Source organism: Mycteria americana, chromosome 2 (genome assembly GCF_035582795.1).
Source record: "Mycteria americana isolate JAX WOST 10 ecotype Jacksonville Zoo and Gardens chromosome 2, USCA_MyAme_1.0, whole genome shotgun sequence".
NCBI lineage: Eukaryota > Metazoa > Chordata > Aves > Ciconiiformes > Ciconiidae > Mycteria > Mycteria americana.
In genome coordinates this window covers 96,249,533-96,266,989 of record NC_134366.1, presented here as the reverse complement: position 1 = coordinate 96,266,989, position 17,457 = coordinate 96,249,533, and the positions used below count along the sequence as shown (strand labels likewise).

General features: G+C 37.5%; 1 long non-coding RNA gene across 1 annotated transcript; it reads left to right on the top strand.

Annotated features, from left to right (window-relative positions):
* The first annotated feature begins 910 nt into the window (after window positions 1-910).
* Window positions 911-17,020, top strand: LOC142406717 (uncharacterized). The gene is made up of 3 exons (XR_012774676.1): window positions 911-1,065; window positions 4,248-4,387; window positions 16,880-17,020. It is a non-coding gene; the product is annotated as an uncharacterized LOC142406717 (long non-coding RNA).
* Window positions 17,021-17,457: the final 437 nt, after the last annotated feature.

Sequence of the window (17,457 nt, the reverse complement as noted above, 5' to 3'; positions counted from 1 at the left end):
TGGCAAATTTCTTCTTCCTCAATTTTGGACGACAGTGGGTTAACAATGAGATTATTCTAAATTTAGCCTTAGAAAAGCACTTTTTGGACAAATCCTTTTTCAAAAAAAAAAAGATGCTGTCATAACTGACAGCAGGCAAGCATACAATGTGCTAGCTGCTATTTGAAGTCATCTGTCCAGGTCTTCTGGCCCTGAAACTTGCTGCTATGTTGAGATAGTCTAGTCTCCTCTCATCATTTCACAAGGAGTGTCGTACAACTCTGGAACTGGTGGTGGTCCAGAGGGGGAGCAGCATCTCTGTCATTGGGGGTTTATAAGACTTAGCCAGACAAAGCTACGGCTAACCCGGTTGTGTTGGTGATTGTCTGCCTTCTAGTGGGATATTGGACTGCATGACCCCAGAGGAAGAAATAAATTATCTTCTTTTACATCTATTTTCATATTTAAGGGCATAGCTAGAAACAGAATAACACTGTGAAATGAAAACACATTGTTAAATGGAGAGCCAAAAAGAATAATGAATATTTTCTAAAGACAAACAATGCCTGTTACTTTGCATTTTTCAATTTGTGACCACAAGCTGTGCGCAGGAAAGATGCTGAGATAAGAAATGCTGGTCTCTGTACTGAATGTAACCTGACAGCTGAGCAGCAAAATGATGTCAAAATGCTTTTCTGGAGCTAGTGATTATGTATACTTAGGATCTGAAGTGGGAAGAAAAGAAAAAAAAAAAAATTAAGAACTTTTCTCCTGGAACTCCACATGCTGCAGCTACAGCTTATTCATGAGTCTGCAAGTCTGACAATTTGAAAATCTGAGTCAAAATGCCAAAGACATTAAAATAAGTGAGTCACAGGCTGGTGTTCACTGTGCTGAAGACGTGGCTTTGTTTGAAGAAAGAAAATGAGAGCCGAGATGAATGGTTGTGAGGGACAACATTTGCAACGAATTTCGCTGGCTATCTAGACAAGTTTTGTCCAACATTTGTAGTCTCTTATAAGGTATCTTAAACTACAGGAGCCTTAAGCCATCACACATGCAATGACATTTGGAACGCAGGCCTAGGTGAAATTTATTCTTTTTCTTTAAGAAAACAAATTGAAGTCAGAGTCAAAAAGAGGAGTAGAGAGAAATTGTTCACTCTGAATTCATCATGAAAGCTTTCACACTGCACAGGATTGGAAATCATGTCACACTAGGGAAAGGGTTTTACTTCCAGCAGCAAATCAAAATGATGACTCCAATGATGGTTTACCACCTCCCCAAGCACTTGCATCAGTATCTTTGTTGAACAGTGAAGAATCAAGAATCTTTTAGTTGAATTTGAAAAGGCAGCTCCTTTCTGGAATTCGAAACAACTATTCATTAGCAGTTTAGGTTAGGGTATAAGAAAAGTCTTATTATGTGAACATAACATTAGATGTGCTGAAGTTGTTACTGTGTAAATCCTCACTCCAATTGTGGCATTAATATAGATTTTCACATTTAAATAGGGAGTGGAAATGGCATTTCACAAAAGCATCAGACTCAACTGTGCTGTAAAGTTTTATGAGCTGCTTTAGACAGCAGAAATTAAAAATAACAGCAAAAAGTTCCTGCATGATGCAAATCTAATTAACTTCTATTTTTCTCTTTCCTTCCACACAATTAAATATTTATTACCATGACAGCGGAAAATTAGCTGAAATATTCAAAACTACAAGGGTGATCATCACAATGTGTTTTACTCTGCTGTTACCAGAGATAGCTTTTTTCCTGTTGTAGGCATTTTCCATAGAATATAATATTCTTTGGCATGAAGAAAAACAGTTCTAGCTTAATACTTACGCCAATGGATTTTGAATGCATTTTTACTGTAATTTTCATGGTAAGTTACTTCTGTTTTCTCATGCTTATCTAAACAGACGTTTGAGCAGTTATTGTAATTCACTTCTTGTTATTCAAACTGATATTTTTATTGTCAAGACAATTAGCAATTAATGAAGTGGGAATTGGATCCACTAAAGATCAGATCTGATTTCTTTTTAACTAATTTATGAGGCTTTAGACATTTAGCTCACTGGCCTTTTTATTGATAAACATCTTGCTCTTTCCTAATAATACTGAACAAACAACAAACCACAAATTGTTTATTGCTAAATGCTCCTGAGTACTTCAGGTGATAAAGTACTGAAATGTGCCCATGCTGGCAAAAAGATTCCTATTACCTGCAAATAATATAATATTAATCTCCAGTTCTGAAAGTTAGTTTTGGAAAGGGAGGAATGATAAAAGCTTCATTGTTATTTTAAAGAGTGGCTTGTACTTGCACATAAATATCTCAGGTATATTGGTCTGCACTATTCTAGGTAGTGTAGAAACATGTACTCTGTGAGAACCTCCTATACAAAAGCAGCTTATAATATTAAAGAGCAGTTATAGCTCATGAATGAGAAGACAAGTCAGGATGGGTGGAGGGAAACAGAAGATATAATGTGGAAACAAATAGGAAAGATTAGATATTAATTTTGCAGGTAGAAAAAGTAATGCTGCTATATTTCTGCTTTGGGTTTTCTAAGCAGAAAAATGTGTAATTGCTTCCCGAAGAGCATGCATAATAGCGTGTTTGAGATCCATTTCTACTGTGCGTGTCCTAGACAATTGATCTATTCACATGGTGTCAATGCAATGTATCCGTAGCACTTACTGCAGAGTTGTAAACTGAATACACATCATAGCAGCAGGTCTAATGCAAAATTCTGGATTTTCTATGTCAGTGCTGCAGAGTTCATCCGTACATATGCAGGAACTGTGACTTCCAGCCAAAATGAAATTTCAGTCAAATGGCCACATTAACAAGACTCTCTCTGAAATAAAACATGGAGTTGGAAAAGAGTATGTGCACATGAAAATTTTGATAAACAATTTCTCTGAAGGTGAGAGTCAAACCTGTCCTCAGATTTTCAGTTTATTGTTTATTGTACTGCAGAGCTACATGGGGTCTCTAAACTGTTTGGGTCCCCGTTCTGCTGTGTGCAAATAAAAGGTCTGTCTCTTCTAAGAGCAGGTTACTCTTTCAAAAAAAGTAACATTTTTCTGTCATATCTTTTGGATTAATTGTATCTGTTCTCATGAGCTTTCACAGAAAATGTTTATAATTAAAATAAATTTCAGTGGAAGTTTCCCACACACAGGAACTATTCAACAAGAATTATATGTAGCTTGTAGGAAATATTTTACTATTGGATTCTTAGAATTCAAATTTGGTAGAGGATGACATAGAAAAGAACTTGCAACACAACTTGTAAAGACAAAATGACAGGATCAGTTAGACTTTTTTTGGTACATCAACAGACATCTACAACTGCTTGTAAGAGAAGGAGCGCTACTTATGAAGGAATAATCAATTACTCTCAGCAGTAGAAATCAGTATTTTTTAGCAGTGTGACACCTTTCTGAAAATACACTGCTCTGTTTACTTAGCCACTATAAGACAGTAAAGAGAAATCCTGCATTTTAATACTCTCACTCCTACTGCAACCTTTTCTCAGTAGGTAAAATGCTGCCGTAAGGACATTCTTGTGGGAATTCTTCCAGGACTGGCAGTCCAACAGATAAATACAAGATGTGCTTTACCAACAAGTTAGAAAGGACAGGGCAGGGCCTCCTCATCTCAGAGCTGACAGGGCATCAGAGCAAAGATTTTGGGCAGAGATGTGCCTAGAAGATGTGCCTCCTAGAGCCCTCCAGAAATGTAAAACTCCGAAAGATAGCATAAAGCCATGTATATTCTCTTACATATGTTGCATAGAATTTCCTTTTTCTCAGCTTCTGTGTAAAGTGTTTATGGCTCTAGTTTCTTTTAATTTGTTTCCTCTCTACCTTAGACAAATAGCAAATATAATTTGCCTTTATCTTTTTCTAAGAGATGGTTAAGTAGCTTTCTGTTTTGCTTATCTGAATGTTTGCTCAAATCAATGCAAGGCTCATTTCCTGTGTCTGATGAGGGGTTTGGATGAGCAACAACAACAGTATTGTTGGGACCAGCTGAAGCATTACTTGTTGCAAAAAGCCTGCTGAACAGGCATGGCATCAGACACTATGGTTTAGCAGAACTTGCCTGCACATTCTGGTTTGGATTAGCAGGTATGCCACACTGAATTTACCATAGTCATTTTCACAGTGGTGGGTGTTATCAGCCATTACTTTCACAAGCACATGGAGTCTTGAACAGCTGTTGAAAGCAGATTTTATTTTTCTGTATCCAGAAAAGAAAAGATAAGAAGATATTTTATGGCTCTTATGTAGTGGAGAGAAAGAAGCAGAGAAGACCTTAACCAGCAGACAGATGAGCTGCTAGCCATGTCAATGATTGGAAAAGGAAGCCTGCAAATGATTCTATCACCAGGTAAGGATCATGAAAGGTAGTGCCTCCTTCACATAAAGTTGCACACTTTAATTCAATGTCAGACAGAGAAAAGTCTGCTGTACTAGTCGTACAATTATATCGTTCTCCACAGTTATATTGTTCTCCACATATAAAAATAAAACACTTGTTCCTCTGAAATTTATTGCCCCTTATAGTCCACAGAGTGTAAATCTGCCATGTAACATAAACTACCTCACAGTATTATTCCATGAAAGGAACCGAAAATGTTCAAAATCTAATGCATTTGTATATATTGATAGCAAGCTTAATACAAGCCTGTCTCGCTATTCCATCAGCTACTACTTACTTCTTGTTACCATGACAATTCAGCAACTTAATATCCGCACCAAAATCTACTGCAGGAAATAAATCCATTCCATGGGCTAGTTAAAAAAAAAGGACAACTCATCATCCTACATATAAAAAGAGAAAGTCACAGTTTAAGACCAGAAGAAGCCTGATGAATCAACAAAATAGCAAGGTGTATTAAAATCTCAGGCATACTTTGAATTGTTGAAGAGGAGCTCTTCACACAGTTTTAATCTTTAGACAGTTGCCTTCAAATGTGAAAATTGACAAAACTTTTTTTTTAGTAGCAGGTCAGCCACAGATTCCTCTATTTGTCTAACAGTAATTTATCTAGCATATTTTCATGTAGCTGTCATTTTCTACCAACAAAAGCCAATTAAAGTTTCAGATAAATAATTTCTGAAGGACATTCTGCAGAAAAGCATCTGCATCAGGAGACAGTAAGAGATAATGTTTCAAACTAGATAAAACAGCATGACTAAGATGGCTTTGGAAATTCACTTAGTTCAGCCACTGTGGTGGAGATGAATCATAAAGATAGTTTTACATTAATTGTCAGCCCATTGCCAGATTTTATTTGTTCATTGTTTCCTCATTCTCATTATGCCTATACATTGCTTACTGCCTTGTGCCAAAAAGAAAGAAGGGGCAAACCAAAAATGGCTTACTTAAACTTGTGTTAGGCTACTCAGTGCACAGCCAACCAGACCTGCCAAACACCTGTTATAGATTTAATATTTTTATGGTACACTATCTTAAGTCCTACCTTACTCTAAAACAATCCTTTGCTGTTGTTGTTAGCAGAATACATGAGTTGAAATAGATTCACTCAATCTAAAGCCCTTTCCATCTTTTTTGTGAATGTGTTTTTGAATAACTATGAACATCCAGCCTTTCTGAAACAACCATTAGCAATGTCTCTTCATAGTCTAGGACCCAAGTATCCTACTATTAAGCTGTTCCAGCACCACCTAGGTTACATAAGTCTTCAGAATAAGAAATGGATGAGATTTAGATCACAGTCCTAGGCTGAAAGAGTAGCTAACTTTTCATTCAAAGAATTCATATTCACAAGACAAACAGGCATTGCTTAAGGAATTTCTAGAACCACAGGTGTGTTTCCAAAAGTGTTGGAAGAAATCTTGTGTGCCATGGGATGAAGTTGAATACACATACCAAGGTGCTACTCACACAGGGAATTGAATAGATTGAAGAGCATGAAAACATATGGTAAAAACCATAATGCATTTCAAAAGTGGTCAATAAGGATAAGAGGTAGAAAACAGAAAAAAATGTCTATGCAGTTTACAGCTCAATCACTTTCCCCACAGTCACCATTTCATTTCAAATGCAGTACAGACAACCGTGCTAAAACTTTGCATTCTGAAAATTCTCCTGCCTATAACAAATCCTGCAGGTCACAAGGTACCAGGCCAGATTTCCATTTGGAAATACCAGAAAATGTCAATGGAAGTTCAGCTGAGCAGCTGCGAAGTAAGTGAAGCCCTTAAGCTGGTAAAGATTAATCAGTCAGAGAGAAGAAAGCTGTCTAGTCAATACCAGCCGGTTAGAATAACACCTCCAGAGAAAGGTGTGAAGAGATGTGTCCTACTGAGTATGCACGATGCAAAGCCAAGTCTGGATTGAAGACTAGACGAGATGACTGGATATGGGATTTTTTGTTATAGTACATGAAAGGCTTTACTTTGACCATAAAGATAAGCACCACTTTAATTTACCAGCCAAGCTAGAAAAGGCAATGTACCAACTTGGAGAGGCTTGCAAATGTTCCAGAAGCAGGTGCTGCTGCTGCAGGGTGATATTAGATTTTATTCTAGAGAAAGGGGAGCAGAACTTGTGAACCACTGTTCTCAGTCAGATGCATGGAAGTTGTTCTTTCCCTTGCACTGCTACCTGTGAAAAGGGTATCACACCTTTGGGACAGAGGAGATCCAATATTTCCTGTGTGACTGCAGGACCACAATAATAAACTTCTCTAAATCAGCGCACTGATAGTAAAGGTGACTGCAGAAGCAGCTTTAGGAGTCAAGGCTAAAGAGGAAAAGGCTGCTCATGTGAAATGCAAGCCTGTGACAGGTATTTTATTTCAGTCCAGAGAATATACTCATGCTGACAATATGCAAACTAGAATTTTTGCTTTGGAAAGTCTCTTCAGGCTTGACCACAAACCCCTGCAGTACATTTGAACAGTATGATTTGATGCCAGCAGTGAAGAAAAGGAATTATCTTAACTGTAAAGTTGCCACTGATAGAAGGAAAACAATCTAATATCCCTGAAGGTAGTCTCTACTAAGACAGAGTAAAGAGTTGAGATTCATAAGTATTTTATACCCACCTTTTCCATCCTGGTTATTCTGTTACTCAAAAACATGGTCTTACTCTTTCCTCTGTCATGTTTCTTTCTGAACATCTAAATTGCTGTTTCTTCCAAGAACGTAAATGATCTTGGGAGCACAAGAAGTGCAACTCATTGTAATAGTGTCTTTCCAATACTGTGGCATTTCATAAAGGCTGAAGTCCTTGCAAGACATGTAGACCTGCCCGCTGACTATTCTCTCTTTCAGACTTTGAATTCCACCTATTCTGTAAAAAGCCACTCTTAATGGAAAACATGCTTGTCATTTAGTCTTTTTCTTTTCCAGTGACATAGTTTCCATAACTGACTGGTCAGCTCCCAGTCAGCTTGACCAGTTTGACTGTGGTCTTGCCAGTTGACATGAGAGCTATAATGCTAGTTCAGGTTAACTGTATGCTTGCAAATAACATCTGTCTGACGTACAGCTGATGTATTTTAAAGATGTGAATCCTAACTGAAAAAAAATCATAGGGTTTGGTATTTAAAGTCTGGTTATGACTCTTATGCAGATTTTAATGGAGGTTTTGCTTTTTCTACTATAAACTGGGTGCTTGTACCCCTTGCTGGATTTCAGTACATTCTAGGAGTGCATTGAGGAACATGACTAGTAATTGTAATCCATTTGCTCTTTGAAGCTTGTCAGTGAGACTGATCAACAAGGGCAATTATTCACCAGTTCCTTAATTCTTCAGCCAGCAGATGAAAAAAAAAATATCATTATCTCGGGGCTGGGAATTTGCTAGAGTCCATGAATCTTCATAGTCTAATCTAGTTCATAAGTCTTTCTGGTGAGTCTGGAGAATTCCTGTAATTATAGCAAAAAGATTATGTGACTCACCTAAAATACAGCTTATCTTTCAGCTACTTAATTTGTGAGTTGTGTTCTGAAAAGGTAACGCTATAGGAGACAGCACTGAATAGCTCTAAGCTTAGCTCCATGGGAATAATGACGTAGTGACCAAAGGGAGAGACTTGCACTCGAGTATGTGGATTATCCTGATGTTTCCAGACACCGAATGGCAAATTTTGACATCACAAAGACTGAGAGACAAAAAACGATCCTGGAAGACTTAAATCCAGAATAAGTTCTGAATCACAATAATCCAAACTTATTTTTCCTTGTGATGTGAACTGTATGTCATGCTTGAGGCAGCGCTAGGCCATGACCTTCCCATGTGCTTCAGTTCTCATCAGGAAATACAGCAAGGTGTGTCACCGTGTTATGGAGATGGCTATATTGACACTTTCACTTTGGACATGTTTGATGATACAAATCAATCTTCATTTTAGTTTAGGAAGCATGGAGAAACAATATACACAGTATATTGTGTAAACAATAGTTCAGGCAGTAAAATAAATTAGATACTATACATTTGTATTTTACAATGTAGCACTAGATAACCAGACTAGGTAACCTGACCTTGCAAGTTCTCTAGTCTTCTGCATGCTCACAGGAGTACAGAACAGTGGAAAGTACACAGGTTCTGACCCCGCTTCTCTGTCCAGCACACCAAAGCTGAAATGAGTGGGCCATTCATCTATAGCCTGTCTGGACAAGGACCTCTCCATACTGGAGAAGAGAGCTGGACAGGGAGGAAATGGAGAACAACCATCATGCTTTACTTGAATTATTGGTCCTTAAGTCAAATTTAGAATAAAATAGCTCAGTGAAGAAATCTCTGGGGAAATTTCATACTTCTAGCATAAAACTTCCCAAGCTAAGAAGACGGTAGAATGAACTTTCCATTGTGCCGGTACACTTTGGTTAGTCATATCATTGTGATTCTATGGTGAGATTTTTTTCAAACCAGCCAGACAAAATGGATTCAGGTAATCTTCTTAGTGGATAATGGGCTTTCATTGGGAAAAGAGTAGTCAGACAGACAACTCAATTGAAAGAAAGATAATGAAAATGTATTTGACAGTCAGAATGTCTTAATTAAACTATGTTATGTAAATTGGTTTATTAAGCAGAAATTACAACTTGGAGTATCTCACCATGTTTTACATAATGAGACTAGATTACTGCTGTAGAGAATAATTTTTTTTTCAATTCTAGAATTCAGACCAGTAAACTTCTGCATTCTGACAGGAAGAGAAGAAATGGGTTTCCCAAGACTTCAATAGGTTTACCTGATGTAAGATTTATGTTTTGGGTCTTTTTTTTAAAGGAATTATGAGAATTGGTTGCCTCCATCTAGACTGTGGTAGATTTTGATAGAAGATGTAATAGGAATACTTATTATGTCTGGTATTTCAAAAATAACCATCTAATAGAAAAGATATCCTTTTGCTAGGCAACAAAAAGATAGAAACTGCATCAGGATCATTTAGCACATCCACATAAACCATTCTCGGTCATGCTAAGAATCTTTGCAAATCCTGTTTAGTGTGTGCATGAGTTCTCTGCTACACCATTTCAGCTACAGCATCCTCTGAGGCACAGTTGTGCTAATGGGGAGGGTTGTCTATACTACCCTGCTCCCACACAGGCTGCCATGAGAGACCATTCCTCAGCTCTGCACAGAGGACAACGCTTTATTCCCTTGAGGAACGTTGGCAGTAGCAAAGCCTAAAAAAGGAATTTTGGTTATCAATTCTGTCAACTGTTTGTTTCAAATGGAGCACCACAGTAATGCAGCAGTATTGCTCCAATTCCCAGTCTAGCCCCGGGAACTCTGCACAGATCCCAGTCCCACAATGCTGACATTCCCTGTGGATTCTCAGCTTTTAGGCTATCAAACCTATTTTCATTTGAGTAGCTTTTCTCCTGAAAAGTTAATGGAATGAAAAATCCCACACAACCAATATTTTAAAATAAATGTTGTCAATCTTCACATACAAGGCTAATAGAACTAGCATTAAAAACAGTGAAACAACATGTCAGTGACTGAAGTTATATAAGAGAATTTCCATATTTAGTCTCATTTTTCATTTGCTAAGAGTGAAGCACTGAACTCTCATACTATTTAAATATCCTCATTTGATTATAAAAATCTTTTAGCAGATCAGTCATTTAAATGTATATAAACTCTTATGCTGTGTTTATCTGCAATAATTTTTACTGCCATTTTTCCTATGCAAGTACTACTTTGACCTAAGATACTCCTAAAAATCCAAGCTACTCATGGGAATTAATACTATAATTAATAAAACCAGAGATGAGGAACAGTGTTACATTCATTTTTCTTTTACTTCTTGATTCCAAGAGTAAACAACAGTCATAACAGTCAGAGCTCTTGTGTATTTTAATCCTCATAAAAGTTATTTCTAAGACCTGAGGGACCTGCAACTCACAATGAAAATGTTTTGAAATGTCCAGCCATCCACGCCACAGAGCAGTTGCTATCGAAACCACAAGAATTCCCTGTTAATGAGCTTCCAGCAATTTTGAGAAGACTGGCAGTCACACCCCCACCCCCCATAAATCATTTGAATTACAGACCAGTTTTATTAACTGTAAGTGATTGCTCATACGGCAGACAGAATATCCTCCAACACTGACCCTACTGCCTCTCCTAGAGCTGTAGCACGACCTCTGTCCAGCAACAGTTTCCAAGCACTACCAGTGTATGCAAGTGATTAGCAACACAACCATGTCTCCAAATACCCTAGAAGACTCAGGGCACCTGTCTTTGTTAGCTAAGAGAGGGGAACCTCTGTCCTTTCCCTCAGGTTGGCAGCTCACCGTATACAATACTCCATCCGTCAGTTGTGTGTGCTAAGGGAAGAAGAATGCTCAGACAACAGTTGCTGTTCTCTTGTGTGTACACGTTGAGCTAGATCAGCTCCCTGGTGGCAGCCATATATTGACCCCACAAATAGTCATGTTGGCTGAAAGAGCTGAGCACTGGGAGGCTGGAACACCTGGCATTGCTGCTGATCTTGCAATGAGAGACTTTGTCCCACAGCCAAGACTTGCATTACCTTTGCCATAGTTTCTGCTGGCATAATTCTGTATCCCAGATACTTGAAGAAGCGAGGCTTGTTGGTAACTGAACGATCAGGTGACATGACTGCTCCACAACTAACTCTGTGGATCCTGTGGCTGAGCGGATGTATTCTTATCACATAGGTGGATGTCTGGTGTTCAGAGGAAACGATGGAAAAATTGCATAGTTCAACTGACATGTTAAGATCAGAGGAAAAGGACCTTTCCTGACACCTGCTGAAGTTAACTAGTGCAGTCCTTGAATCAGAAAATAAGAAATTCCTTATTGCTTGCATATGAGTACAAGGGCTGAGTTGTGATAGCAAAGAAGGGATTTGGGTAGTGGTGGTGGCAGTATAAATAAAAATGACCCATGTAGAAAAAGAAGGGAATGTATAAGCTAGGAAAGAATTCTTTTCTCTTTCCTCAACCTGAACAACCATCTTCTCTGTAAGCTGCCCTTACATTCCCATGGCATGTACTGTCTTGCAGTGAAATTAATCAGCCTGTGCAGAATTTCAAAACCTTAAAATAAGTGATGGAATCTCTACTTTTTCTTATCTCAGCTATATATCTCTATACTTGGCTTCAGGCTACTCCTATCCCTTCATCAAAGTGAGAGCAATTCTCTTTTTCTCTGGACAGTGCTCTTTGATGGGTATTTATTGACACTCGTCTATTCCCATCTCATTTTGGCCTTAGCTACAAGGCAACCCTGAGTCCTCCATGTCATCTGTCTCTTATTGTCTTAAAGATGTTTCATTTCCACAGCTGCTGAAATTCACAAGTTAGAAATCAGCCCGATTCAAAAAACATTCACTTCAGAGAACCTAGATTTAAGCCAGAATCATGACTGGAATTTCAGAGCAGCTGCACTTTTCCACCTACACAGAGTCATAAATCAAAACAAAAACATGATCCAGACACATCTGAACTTCAGAGATTTTGAAAACTAAAGGAAGATCAGCCCAGATTTTGAGATTCCCCTTCCGCTTTCCCTCACACAAATGTAGGCACGTGCAGATATATAGAAGGGAGAAATTTCAGGAGAACTAGAGGATGAACAGCCATCTCTTCTTTCTAAATATATTGAAGAGATCCATTAGATTTACATCTTGCCTTGTAAAGTGGTAGCAAAACTGGAAAAACATTGTTAACTGTCCCTCTTCTCCTGTATCACCATTTTGACAATGACAGGTTGAAATGAATCCTCACTAAACCCTCTGGAGATGTGAGGTCATCAGCATTATGACATTCCATTGATGACTCCACTCTTTCCAAGCAGCTACTGATCAGTGAAACTGATTTATCTCTGTTAACCTCACAATTAAAACTCCAGGCCAGTCTGATTTACAGCCACCTGATGCTCATGATATCAGGATCATTCAGCCTTTCTCATTTCTTCTCTCTTCTGCAAGGGACTTTTTAATGCTTGCCCTGGAGTAAGGTACTGCAGTTTTCTTGCTTTCATCCTCCCAGGACCACTGTCTGATAATAAATCAGGTTCACTGTTGATTTACTAATCAGAAGAAAGAATACCAGAGGTGGTGTCTGTTTATCTTTGGAGTGAAATTTCTCTCACATGCTATGGAGATACTCTTCTGATAAACATGTTCCCTTCCTCCATTTTCACTGTCTGTAGTACAGCCATTCAAACTAAGCGTTGGTATTTTAAGTCTATCATTAGGAAATGACATGTTGAGCAGCAGATGCCCGAATTCAGCTATACTTTTGCAACAGGTTTCAGTGATGAAAGCATTGCATCCCAAGTGGTAAACTATATTCCTTTGGTCTTGTAAGATTTCACTATTTTAAAAAAACAGCAGACAAGACTGAGAAAAATAAAACTGTGGCAAAAAGGAGGCTTTAAAAGTTTAACAGCTACTTGTAAATTACAGAAAAATTTTGGTAGTTAATATTTTTGAGTGCTACTGAAATACAGAAGCAGTATTCCATGTTTTAGTATGGCTTATCTCAACTATTCAGATCTGTACAGGCTCTTACATAGCATTTTTGTGTCCTGCAAAGCAAAAAACGTACAACCCAGAGTTAGAACAAGGTGAAGAAATAGCCTAGCTCTTACAAAAACAAAAGCAAAAAATGTCATGACAGTATGTCGCCTTCAACATACAGAAGAACATAAAACATAAGCCAAAACATTGCATAGATAACGGAAGTAATTGTTCTGGAGAAACGGAATCAGCGTTTCTGGTAATCATTCCTAAATGCTTTAACTGCTCAAAAATGCACATAGCCAAATGGAAGCTATTTTGAGTTGATGTGTTCTACATTATGACTAACCATGGAAAATTATAGTTGGAGTTCCTCATGTATATCGCAGAGTATGTAAACCAGATGACATACATATATCAAGGCTAACACCTAATCAGAAGCATGAGTATCAAACAAGCAAAAAAAAAAAAAGGAAACAAATTGACATCTATTTCACTGGAAGAAGAACAAAACCAAGTCATACTTTGGATAACTGTCTGTGACAGTGTCCTTATAAGTTAGGTTGGAAAGAACTGCTCAACGAATAATTAATGAGAATATCCCAGGTGTCTTCTGCTATTTCCACTGACTCTATTTAAGTAGAGCAGTCATTTTTAATCTCTGCATATTTTAAATCAACTAGGTGGGTTTTCAGGCCATAATGAGAAGCAAAATATATATCTCACAGGCAGTTTTGCTAGCATATTGTACTCTTATTTGTGCATATTTACTCTCAGAACTACAATGGTGCTTTTTATGTCCCACTAGCATGTAAACTGTGAACTGTTGAAGTATGATCTTTCAATTTTTGTCAGAAGTGTTTGTGTCTGTGTTCTAATTATTTTTTTTTAAGTTTATTTTAAAATAGACTTTGTAAACTGATTTTTAATCTAGAAGGATGGAGGGCTACGATGTCAGATATTTGTTACTTGAGATATTTTGTTAAATAATGACCCTAAAAAAGAATGACCTAAGAAAAGGTCTAATTTTCTAGTCACAGTCCTAAATCAAAGTTCTCTTCCTCTCTTCTTTACTGGCAGGTACCAGCTTGTTGCATAATTCCTAAGTAATTGCATCCTGATCTGAAAATACCCAATATTGCAGTCTAAATAATATGTCAAATGTCAAGCTGCTTTCTGGTGTACTGTTCTCAGGCACAGGCAATCAGAACAAGTCAGCAGTCCATGGAGAAGAGAGGCTCTTTACATTCAAACAGTTTACTACTTCAACTATTCATCAAGCCTGATATCACCGAATGGAAAATATTTTCATGTTGTTCAATATTAGTGCCTAGAGAATACCAAAACTCATCCTAAGGATATTTCTTGCAATATTTTTATAGAATAGGCTTCTTTTTTTGCTTAGGGACTTTGGGAACAAAATGTCTTTATTTTAGATTTTATAATCGTCAGTATTCATATCAAATTGCTTCTCTTTAAAAAGCAGCCTTTTCACACAATATCTTCCAGAGAGGGGAAACTGAATTAATAGAGTTATGCATTTCCTGGAATAATACAAAAGTCATTAAAGGAAAATATCTGAAATTCAGTGGTAAAATGTCTGGCTTGGAGCATACACATATAATAACTATCATCATATCATTACATTTTTGGATAATACTTATTAGATTGAAAATATTTATTTGAATGTACCAGACAAGCCCAAAGTAAACAGTAGGGAAACAACTTCTAACTAGAAGGTGTTTTTAGAAAGTTTTTTTTTCAATCTGCTGAGAAGAATGTTGCCCAGAGTGAGTACTTGGTCTTCAAAGAGGTGCTCCTCTTTACATTAATTACATTAAATAATTACATTCATTTTTACCCAAGGGATTCAAGTCACACCCATACACGCGTGTGCACATGCACACGCACACACACACAAATCCAAGATTTGCAGCCTGTTAGAAGGCTGACAAAACTCAGGGAATAGATGCTCATTGAATCAGATAAGCTTTGGGTCAGGTGCTACTTCAAGAACATATAAGCTCAGTGTGGTAATGTACTTCTTAGTGTTACTTATTTGTGATTCATGCATGTCCCAGCTCCTAGCAATAAATGCATTCTAGTATGAATAACAGGATCATAGTGGGTCACTGGGTGAATTAGATGGAGGTCTGTTAAAGTCATCTTATATGCAGAAGTGGTTATCAATTTGAAAAAATTATCATCATTTCCTCCATCACAACAGCTGAGGGTATGGAGGCCTCTTCCAGATTGACTGGACCTCCGAAGACAGATCTGTCACTGATGGAAGCACTTCTTATTGTAACTGACCCACTGTTTGTGTTTAGTGAGAATGGCAAACCAAGATCTACATCTTGCCTTCAACAATTTCCACAGGACATTGCTAAGGGAAAGTAGGAATAGGGCGACTGTATATAATATATTTAGCCCTAATAAGTTCCTAGCCTACAGATATTTTCAGATAAGGGATTTCCAGTGCCAGGTGAAATTTCTTTGTATTTAATACCACCAAATAGGTTTCTATTCTGTGAACTTGTCAAGCCTCCCTTGGAATCCAAGGAAAACACCACCTACAACATCCTTTGACAATGAGTTCCACAGATCTATCTCCAATTGTGGAAAGAACTTTCTCTTTTTGTTTGTTATGAAACTTGGTCATATTGAGCTCACATACACTGGCTTTATTTGAAAATTGCTCATATTGGTTTCATATGATGCCCTGTAGTTCTTGGATTGGAACCCACCCTCCTTGCGACAATCAATTCAAAGTTCATCATCATTTTATATATGAGATTACACTTTTTTTTCTGTGTAATACTTTCAGTTCATCGACAGTGAAATTCATGTGCTATTTATTGTCATGTCATGTATTCCCTGAGGCCCTATTTAAAATTGACCCTCTTTTTTGCTACTCCAAATAATTTAGTCTCATTAACGTATTTTGCTACCTCTGATCTCGTATTATTTTTCAGGTTTTTGTGAATATGTGGAACAGCACAGATCCTGTCGTTGCCATTCATCCCTTCCTTGCAAGAACTGGCTGTTCCTTCATCTTGTGTATTTCCTGACTTGTGTGCAAGCAAGGGCCTTCCCTCCTGGCTTGCACAGCATTGCAGTGCTTAGCTTACTTTAAAGCAACTGGCTTTTATCCATTTGATTTTAATCCCTTCAGAGAATCCTAATGGGTTTATGAAGGAGGACTTTCCTTTACAGACATCCTGTTGACTCTTCCCCATTGGGAAGAGACCGTATTCATCCATGTGTCTGCTAATTCTGTTCTTTATTAATTTGCACTTACACTAATTCTCACCAGAAACTTCTTTGTTTCAAAAGCCAACTAGATTGTTGTTTTCAGGGCTACAATCCATCTGATTCTGATGGGAGGGTTTGGGAAGGAAGCAAGTTACGTGGAGGCAGGAGGAAAGACAGGAACCTTCTCAGTTTTAGTACTGATGATGTAAACATATTTGGGAAAACTGCTAGTCTGTATTCTTATTATTTAATGTCTAGCATTAGAAGCTCAAACTAGTGATAAAGCAAGCTGTATAGGACAAAAGTTCTTTTTGAGACACACTGCCTCTTTTTTCAAAATACTAGTTAATCTCATTACAATCAGCAACAATTCTGGCACCACCAAACAATGAAAAATGTGATTGGAAAGTGAAAACAAAATCAGGAAGTTTTCATTCTTTCTGCGTTGAAAATGTATCATAAGCTATTATGTGTATTTATCGGTGAATCTGACAACTGCAGAATGGCCTCATAGCCTGAATCAACAAATAATAAGCCAAGCATTATAACCTAAAATTCTTCACGAGAGCTTTCATTTTTAGATACAGATTATTATTGGACTCCTTATGTTTTGCTTTTTTATGACAGTTTATGTTTTCTTGCTGCAGGAGTTCAGCCCTGCTAAAATGCAGAGGACACTAGTCATCTAAACTAAATGGAAGACAGCAAAGATGCTCCTAGAAGAATGAAGACCAGATGAAATGGCCAGAATATAATTTACATGTGCAGTTAGGTGTGGTACAAATAAATAAAACCTCTGTACTGAAGAGCAAAATAAAAAGAAAAAAAAAAGACTTTTCTCTGTTGAGAGCTTTTCTTCTTGCTCCAAGGTAGGAGAGTGTTTTTCTTACTTTGTCACAGTGATTTATTTTGCAAGACTAAGCTAAAATTTGCAGAATGTTTGAATGCAGTTTTTAATTTCATTGTGTGCTGGGGATGAGCTCTTCTTCACTTGTCAAATGTAGCTAATATTAAATTTATTAACAGTATAATAACAGAGGACCTGAGCTGTTTATTTTCATCAGTATAACAATAATGTTAGTAGATGTGTAGTGGCTCAAATGTCTTCTCTGTAAATCTATAGGGCCTGCTTCTGATTGCAGTGCTACAACAATAGTTTATGGACAATATCTGGGGGGACATCCATCAGTAGCATCTATTAGAAATCTAATGCACAGAAACAAGT